This window comes from Medicago truncatula, chromosome 5 (assembly GCF_003473485.1).
Source record: "Medicago truncatula cultivar Jemalong A17 chromosome 5, MtrunA17r5.0-ANR, whole genome shotgun sequence".
NCBI classification, from domain to species: domain Eukaryota; kingdom Viridiplantae; phylum Streptophyta; class Magnoliopsida; order Fabales; family Fabaceae; genus Medicago; species Medicago truncatula.
Genome location: NC_053046.1, coordinates 21105777 through 21115059, shown reverse-complemented (window position 1 = coordinate 21115059; position 9283 = coordinate 21105777). Strand labels below are relative to the sequence as shown.

Sequence of the window (9283 nt, the reverse complement as noted above, 5' to 3'; positions counted from 1 at the left end):
TTATCCAAAATAAATTGTTATTAAAAGTAAAAATATTTGTAAGTTCTAGTCCTTACCCATGTGATTAACAAACATGCATTATGCATAACACAAATTATCTACAGTTCAAAATTGAAGTACATCACATTACCATATCCAAAATCTGATGTTACTAAAAGTAAATATATCTGCAAGTTCTAGTTCTTATACATGTTCTTTGTACTTGGAGACTTAATCCATCAACTTAAAAAGTTCACTAGCATGCAATTGAATCTCTTGTTAACTTTGTTTGATCGTTTCCTGCAACTTCAGATACAATGTTGTGTTGTTAGTTGTCACATAAATTCAGTCAAATTTAATAGAGGTATTCAGCAAAGAGTAGTATAAGTTCACTGGAAAGGGAAAGGATTCAGCACAGTACGAGAAATATAACAAGTAGCGAAATTAAGGAACTATGCCAATAATTACAGCAAATTTCAATAACCCTCCAAGTTGATTGAAACATAACACATATAACAATAACAAACAGATGAATATTCAATACATATAAACAACTATCAAAGCCTTTTCACAGTCTTGTTCAAACAAATTAAAATTAACAAGTTGTACAAACATCTACAAAATAGCCTAAAAATTAACTTTGTAACTTATACTAAATAGCCTAGCCTAAAAATAACAGAACCAAAAACAAGTTGTTCAATATTTTAAATCACATTAATTCACTTAGTAACTTACAATTTGAAGTTTAATAGTCCTCCTGTCCAGCACAACAATGAAAAGCTTTTGTTTGACATCCCATCTTTCGCTGTCAAGTGAGAGTAATTTTCATGTGAGAAGGAGGAGTAAATCTTTCCATTGAATCTAAACATGAAATAATATGATTAAAGTTGTGTCACTAATAAAAGCTTTTAATCTTGACTGTATATGGTTAATGGTCAAGATTTTCTCTCGTGCACATTAGCCTACTCACAGTCTAACTATGTGTGTGTGCGTGCGCGCACACACACACGAACACACAATTTCAATGACTGAAAAACCATCCAAAGTTCTGAATATACAACCTTATATGGAAATGAAACAGTGGAAATATTCAACTTTGTAAGTACAAAAACCTATTCATTTTGACTAAGAAACCTATTCATTTTGAACCATCGATAAATTACTAACCAAATTCAGAGGACATTTGATGTTGGGTTAACCCTTAGAAAATACAAAAGGGAGGTCACGTAGACTAATAAACAATTAAAAAAATGACTACATAAATGAAATGGAACAAACTCATATGACAAAAAAAATTCTCTGCAACTTACTTTTATATATAGAAAAAGTGAGAAAAGAGATAGAAAGAGACCAATAGTTGTCAAGTGAAGAAGACAAAATGTTGGCAGTAGAAGCAAAAGCTTAATTTGGATATGCAAAGGGAGAAGGAGAAATCACTCTCATCCACAAGCAGTATTTGATGATCACTACAATAATGTTTCAACCATTTTGAACCCTCAGCTCCTTTTACTCCACATTTATGTCTCTTGCACACTTTTCTCCTTCTTTTTGTTGATTTAAGTGGACTCCAAGAGTCTTTTCACCTTGCTGCTACTGCATCATCATTATACAGCAAGTGTGTCATTGTACTTAAACATTTTAACTATTGTGTGCCATTTTAACCCATTGAGGCCCTTTGAAGTTGAACACCACCAGAAACATGCATCCATCAACTATAAATTCTTACCTTCATCATTTTAACAATTAACAATTAGACAACTAGATCCTTCATTTAAGATATAAAAACATGCTATAAAATGTACTCTCAAAATCATTCAAATTGTACAAATAAAATTCCTTGTAAACATCATACAAGTGACCATGACCAAGGTTCAAATAACAAAAACTATAGATTATGTGTATAACTGCTATACCATGTTGAATTGGCATTTCAGTATCATTAAACTCAAAAAATAATTACTTATGAACTTTTCGTAAAAATATTTAGCTATATATCTAATAGAATTCATTAACATGATATATATCACACTAGACTAAGCACTAATGTCTAGCACCTCACTTCATCTTTAAATTAATCACAACCAAAGTTTTATAGCTTCCAACCATTAGACTAAACCCTGTAAAGTGTATATAACAATTTATGACTAACGAAATTAATTACTAGAGCATGATCAATCCACACTTTCAATGTTAAAATAACAAAATGCAAACAAAAAACAAAGAAGGGATAAGACTAAAATAAGAGCAGTAACTGATATCATTTCAATGGTTTGTAGATAGACAAAATACTTTAAACTAAAAAATCATGCATTCAAGAACCATTAGAGAGACACGAGATTATCAACAGAATAAAGACCTCCACTACTGTTGAATTCCATTTGGCTAGTTATATACCATACATTAGCTAAAGACAGAACATGGATACAACCTAAATTAGAAAAATAAATAACAATATATACATAAAAATGTAATATACAATGAATGATTACAATAACTGAATAGTTAGCTCCCTCTATCAATATATTGGGAAGAAAAACAATGAAAGAAAAATGGGGAAAATATTACAACAGTGAGCCGATTAAAAAGGGCAGATCATCAACAAAGCAAAATTCATAAAGAGAGAGAGAGAGAGAGAGAGAGAGAGAGAGAGAGAGAGAGTAAACAACAACAAGAAATTCCTAAAAATTAGGGTTAACAAGAAATTACTTGTAGTGAAAACCCATATTTTCAGAACCTGAAAAATTCATAAAAATTAGGGTTAACAAGAAATCACAGTATGAAAACCCATTTACTTTGTGAAAACATACCGGAGAAGAGCTTTTCTTCCACTGACAACGAGAACCCATACGAGAAACGGCGAGAACGACATCGATTGAGTGAAAACAACATCACAATTGGATGAAACGTTGAGAACGACGACGATTTGAGGAGTGAGAACAATGGCTTTCAATGAGTGAGATTATTAGCAGAAGGGTTAAGAGAAAGGGGATCTGAGATCTACAAAAAACATTTTCTATTGGTTAAGAGAAGTTTAGGCAAAATTGCGAAATTGCCACCGCTTTTGTTTTCGCTTCATTTAAAAAATCCACCGATGGGAAATGTTATTGGCTATTTAGTTTTACCCTCAGCTACCTGGGTCCACGGATGTGAAAGATAAATCCAACTTCAATAAAATTTCAAAAATGCCACCGTGCTAGCTTTCCCTTCAGATATTTTGTCCACTGATGTGAAATGTATATTTTCTAGTTTTAAAATGTTACTTGTAGGATCAAACTAGAAATTCTAGGACATGTTGTGCAATGATTTTCCAGAAAATGTATGAATGTTCATCATATTCTTGAATTTGTTTATGAACAAGATGAAGGAAACTGTTTTATGGTGAAGATAATTGTCTTCGATAAGAATCAACAATGTGTTTGAAGATTCAAAACTAAAAGACTTAGAATTCTAAAGGCAAATAAACTAAAAAGAAAGTAAATTGCATTGCTGAAATGGAAATGGTACATCAAATCATGTTAGATACATTTTGACTCTTTTCTCTCTGTGTTCCTGGATAATTCTTGTGTAAGAACTTTTGATAATGATTTGTCACTTGTTTTCCCTATGAAAAACTACTATATATACATAAGAGAAAATAACTAACAGACTAACGGCTAAAAACTACATCTTTTCGACAGCTTTAACATGCCTTCAATGTGTTAGGACATTTGATTTTGCCTTTTCGAGAAGGATTTGAACTGGGTTGAAAATCAAAGAATCTGTTGAAAACCAACCTTGTGAAAGCTTCCTGCTCTAATCTTGGACTTAGATAATTTTGTAAACTTGACTTTCTTCTTGCCTGTCGAAATGCATAAGAGTAAATACATGCTAAAAAATTGCCCCCAAAAAAAAATCCTTTTCGACTAAAAGATTTGGGGGAGAAGATGGACATTTTTTTGTAAAAACTTTATACTTTCTAAAAAACAAAAATTAAAGGTGAGAAAAACAGACAAGATGGGGGGGGGGGGGGACTTGTGTATGCTTTTTCATGGGTTTCTTTTTCTTTGGTCGAACAACCTGACCAGATTCTGAGGTGTTGTTAGCTAGTATTTTTACCAGCCTCACTTAATGTGGTCAACATTAGTTGACTTTTACTCTTGCAGGAAGCGAAGTCTTTCCTTCAATCAAAGGAGTTCGACAAGAAGTTGGGGCTTAGTGTAAAGAGTCTCGAAACATTAAGGTTCAACAAGAAACAAGAAGCGAAGTAGTCGAAGTCAAGTCTTTGGTGCGAGAAAGATTCAAATTTCAAAGGAGAAGAGGTTTCCTATAGGAAGAACGTGGGAAACATGTAGTTGTCTACATGGGAGGCGTGCTGATCGTGCGATTAGTTTCTTTCCACTTATTTCTTATGTATAAATAATAGTTTTCCATAGGGAAAACGGGTCGCAAATCGCCTATATAGAATTCTAAGTCTTGATGCGTTTAGCGTATCTTGAGTTAGCGGTCCTAGGATCCCTTGACCGCCATGACACATATGATGTAAGCAAGACCTTTATGACAAGTTAAAAAGAACCTACGACGGATCTAGTATGCACGACCGTCTAGGAAAGCATGACCCACACACGTATAACCAACCGTCAGATTCTATTGTAAACACGTGGTGACCATAGGTTTTCCCCGAGGTTACCTATTGCCTAGGATTAGGTAGAACTCACTGAGACATTATGTCTCATCCCAATCCTTATTTGTTTAAGATAAACAGGTTGGTATTGCAAGCTCGTAGTCGGATGGATATTTCAGTAAGTGCTCGTTCGTGCCTGCTGCAAGAGGTCATGGATATCAATGATGCACTTACTATGTTTTAGACGAGTAGAGTTGTATTGTTGTTGTACGAACGTGTATTGTTGTATAAGATATTCATTCAAATGTATTCAAGTTGTAAATTTTAATGTATCCAGTGCTAAAGATAATGAACATACTAAACTTTTAAGATACGTTTAGTGTGGGCGTTACAGAGATGTTCATGCATTCGTCTTGGAAAAGAATTCCACCTAAATCTAGCACGGAGTCCAGGTTGGGACTCATTAATCATTAAGAAGTATTTTGTGAAATAAACTATTAGGTATTGATGTGATAGATCATAAAGGTGATGCATGTCATTTGAAAGTATTGTTATTTTTTTTGAAGGAAAATTTGAAAGTATTATTATATCATGTAGTGAGATTGTCGAAATAAAATCATGTGGTAACTTTGTTTTTATTAGAGGAAATGACCAAAATACCGCCATGTTCTATTGGTTTCTTCACTTGGAATTCGGAAATCGCAATTGATTTATTTGATTGTTTTAATTGCTATGAATTTGGAATGTGTCAAATAGATTTTACAGTGATTCAATGGTTAAACTTTCATATTGATGTTTCTAACTCATTGTCTCATTACAAGGTTTCAATTCAACGTGTGAATTTCAATGTTTTAATTCAAAATTTCTTATTGATGTTTCAATTAAAATGCACTTTATTAATGATGTTTCAGTCAATGTTAGATATGTAAGTGAAATTTATTATCTACTCTTCGCATACTTTGTGCTTAACGTACCTGTCTATAGTATTATTTGTATTAAAAAATTTGTTAGTATTTGTTGCTCCTCCTAATATTTTTGGCAAGATCCGCCACTATTTTAGATAACATATATAATTCAACGAATGTAACAATTTTTTTTATAATATAACTATAAAATTTTGAGCTTCTCAAAGAAATTTAAAGGCAAGAAAAATATAAATCAAACTGTGAGGAAAATTATGAAGTACAAATAAATTGTATACTTATTACAAATTGTTATTTTTTAGGAAAAGGAAATTATCAAGAAAGAAAGCCCCATTGAAATATATGATTTTTAATATCATATAGTTATTTTTAATATTAATCGGTACTGATCGAGTGTGTGCACTCACAAATAAAATTAATGCACTTCGAAACTAGAGAAGGGAGATACATATTTGTTGGACAATCACCATCATCTTTACATTCTTCTGCAAAGTCAAACAACAACAAATCAATGTTACCACGAGGTAATGAAATACTCCCTCTGTTTTAAAATATAAGTAAATTTTACTTTTTAGGTTCATTCAATTAATGATGTATGTGGTCCATATTATAAATCACATACATCATTAATTGAATGAACCTAAAAAGTAAAATTTACTTATATTTTGAGACGGAGGGAATATTATGTATATAACATTAAGAAGAAATTAATGTCAGAAACTACTCACGTCCATTGGTTACCACAAGAAATATAAAAAGAAAGATTGTGAAAGCTTAACAAGTTTAAGAATTTGAGCCATATTTTTCTCCTTTACATCTAATAAATAAAATGTGTTTTTAAACTTTATAAATAAAAACTTCTTGCTTTGTTAATATCAAGATAATAGTTTTTTACCCTTAAGAAGTTGTAAGAGATCATTAATAAATTGAAGTTATTGTTAAAGGTCTTTAAAATAGATCATTGTGTTGTGTTTAACCTTGATGCTCATTAAATTTTTATTATATATATTTTTAATTTATATTAGCCTTTCATAATAGATAAGGGATAAGTCCGAAATGATAATTAATAAAGATAAACGTTGAAAAATAAAACTAATTTTATAAATAATGAACCTAAGTGGTGCCAACACAATTTTTTCTAAATTAAAAGTAACATAAGATGCATTTTGTTGTTGACAATATTATATGATCGATGTTGTGACACTCTACACTAAAAATAAAATATTTGGTATTTATCGTTAAATAATGAAATTCATTTGCAGATAAAAACTCATGTTTTCAAAAGCCTTTAATATCAAGGTAACTCTCCATCATCTTTTGAAAAATCCACAATAACAAAACTTTCCTTAATGCCTAATATTTTAAAATCATGATCATTGTACAATATTAGAGCTGTCAAAACGGGCCGGGCCGTATGGGCCCGCCCGTTTAGCCCGATTAATTATAGGGCTTGGGCCTTAAATATTGAGCCCGAATTTCAATAGGGCTTTTTAGCCCGGACCTAAAAAGCCCGCTACCCGTTAGGGCCAGCCCGAACGGGCCGAGGGTAGCCCGCTAGCCCGCATAACAAAAATAATCCTATAAATTATATATATTTGTCAAATAATTCTTTACTTAGTTGATCCTTTAGGGATCTTTAAAATAACAAATTAATTCTTCGAGAACTACATTACTTTCTTAACGCGTAACTCTCCATTACTTTTTTAAAATAAAACAATGATAGAATAGATATTATTTTCAACCATAAATCTATCAACACAAATGAAGATTATAATTTTTGGTATCCTTCGAGGATGCTTAATATTAAATATTTAGTTCTTCAAGAACTATTATATATATATATATATATATAACCTTCATAAATAAGGATACAAATTTGATTGTTTGCCAATCTTTCAGAGATGTTTTAATCTTAATTTTTTTTTTCTTCAGGAATTATATTATACATGATCTATATAATGATTAAGAACAATTCTTTTGCGCAATCCTTCAGGGATACTCGATATTAAATTATTGAAAAATTTATTAAGAATATCAAAGATACTAACGTGTTAACTAAATAAAAATCAATAAAAATATAATAGATTGGCATGACAAAAATGTAAATTTAGTAGATATTAACAAAGATCTAGTTCTTCAAGAACTCACCACAAACATCTATCGAGAACAAAGGAAAATCACAATATTTTTATTTTGCAATCTTTTATGAATTCTTAAAATTAAATTATTCGTTATTTGAGAAATCCTTCAAGGAGATTTAATAATAAAAGGAAAAAAAAATTAATTCTTCAAGAACTGTATCATAAAATATCTTCATTGTTTGAACTATCCTTCAGGGATGATTTGTTGTTGAATTCTTCTGGAATTTAACAAAAATAAAGAAAAAAAAGATATGTTAATTATAAGTTAAAGAGCATTTTCAACAAAATTTATGTGCGATATAAAATAAAAATAATAATTGACATGAAGCATGTTCTATATTTTTAAGCTTCATGGGTGCGAAATTAAAGCTATCCCTTGCCTAATTATCATAGTCTATACACTGAGAAATTAAAAAATTGTAGATAATTCACTAAAACAAAATTTGAAACAAAATGAAGAATTAAAAACATAGAGATGTAATGAACCATTAGCAAACATGAATCACGGTCTAGAACCATCAAATGTAGAACCATCAAATGTTCAAATTGCTTCTTTAGATTCTTCAACTCTTTTCATTGTAGAAATTGTGATTAATCTTCTGCTTTTGTTTATGACTATATCATACTCTTTATCATACTCAATCTCATATTGTTAGAGCTTCGTGTTGATAACGTGTTATGAAATTAATTTAATGTATTGCAAGATATTGTACAACATAGAAGAACAGAGAGAAAGGGATAAAGAGATAACAAAATGAGTATGTTGACAAGGTTACTCATAAAAACTCAATAATTTTTCAAATTTTAAATTTAAATTTAAATACAAGCCATAATATAAGAAACATAAAAATATTGACAAATTTTAGTAAATATTTTTATAAACAAAGATGATCCTTTTATAAAATTAAATTTGAATTTAAATAAAATAACATTATTTTTTTACCTCAAATTTTGATACTTTAATAATATAGATACTAAAAAATTAAAATTAATTAATTAACTCTAAATTCTAATTAATTAAATATTTTGTGTATTGAAATATTTATTAATTTTATTGTTAGTTGTATTTTTGTTTGGTTTAATTCAACTAATACACAAATAATGTACATACTTTTTTTTTAGGAAATGTACACACTTTGATGTGAAACTGATTAGGATAGTTAAAATGAGATATTCATGCATTCGTCTTGGAAAAGAATTCCACCTAAATCTAGCACGGAGTCCAGGTTGGGACTCATTAATCATTAAGGAGTATTTTGTGGAATAATCTATTAGGTATTGATGTGATAGATCGTAAAGGTGATGCATGTCATTTGAAAGTATTATTATATCATGTAGTGAAATTGTCGAAATAAAATCATGTGGTAACTTTGTTTTTATTAGAGGAAATGACCAAAATACCACCATATTCTATTGGTTTCTTCACTTGGAATTCGGAAATCGCAATTGGTTTGTTTGATTGTTTGAATTGCTATGAATTTGGAATGTGTCAAATAGGTTTTACACTGATACAATGGTTAAACTTTCTTATTGATGTTTCTAATTCATTGTTTCATTACAAAGTTTCAATTCAACATGTGAATTTCAATGTTTTAATTCAAAATTTCTTATTGATGTTTCAATTAAAATGCACTTTATTA

At 30.1% G+C, this 9283-nt stretch overlaps 2 long non-coding RNA genes across 4 annotated transcripts; both read right to left on the bottom strand.

Annotated features, from left to right (window-relative positions):
- LOC112421737 (uncharacterized) lies at positions 1 to 3055 on the bottom strand. Of its 3 annotated transcripts, none has more exons than XR_005646468.1 (5): positions 2787 to 3055; positions 2686 to 2713; positions 1290 to 1705; positions 715 to 784; positions 1 to 285 (listed from the first exon to the last, which is right to left on the bottom strand). It is a non-coding gene; the product is annotated as an uncharacterized lncRNA (long non-coding RNA). The 3 variants fall into 3 exon arrangements; XR_003011957.2 differs by having other exon boundaries at positions 1331 to 1705; positions 2787 to 3053; XR_005646469.1 differs by lacking the exon at positions 2686 to 2713 and having other exon boundaries at positions 2787 to 3054.
- Positions 3056 to 5733: 2678 nt separating this feature from the next.
- Positions 5734 to 6390, bottom strand: LOC112421697 (uncharacterized). The gene is made up of 2 exons (XR_003011904.2): positions 6231 to 6390; positions 5734 to 5987 (listed from the first exon to the last, which is right to left on the bottom strand). It is a non-coding gene; the product is annotated as an uncharacterized lncRNA (long non-coding RNA).
- Positions 6391 to 9283: the final 2893 nt, after the last annotated feature.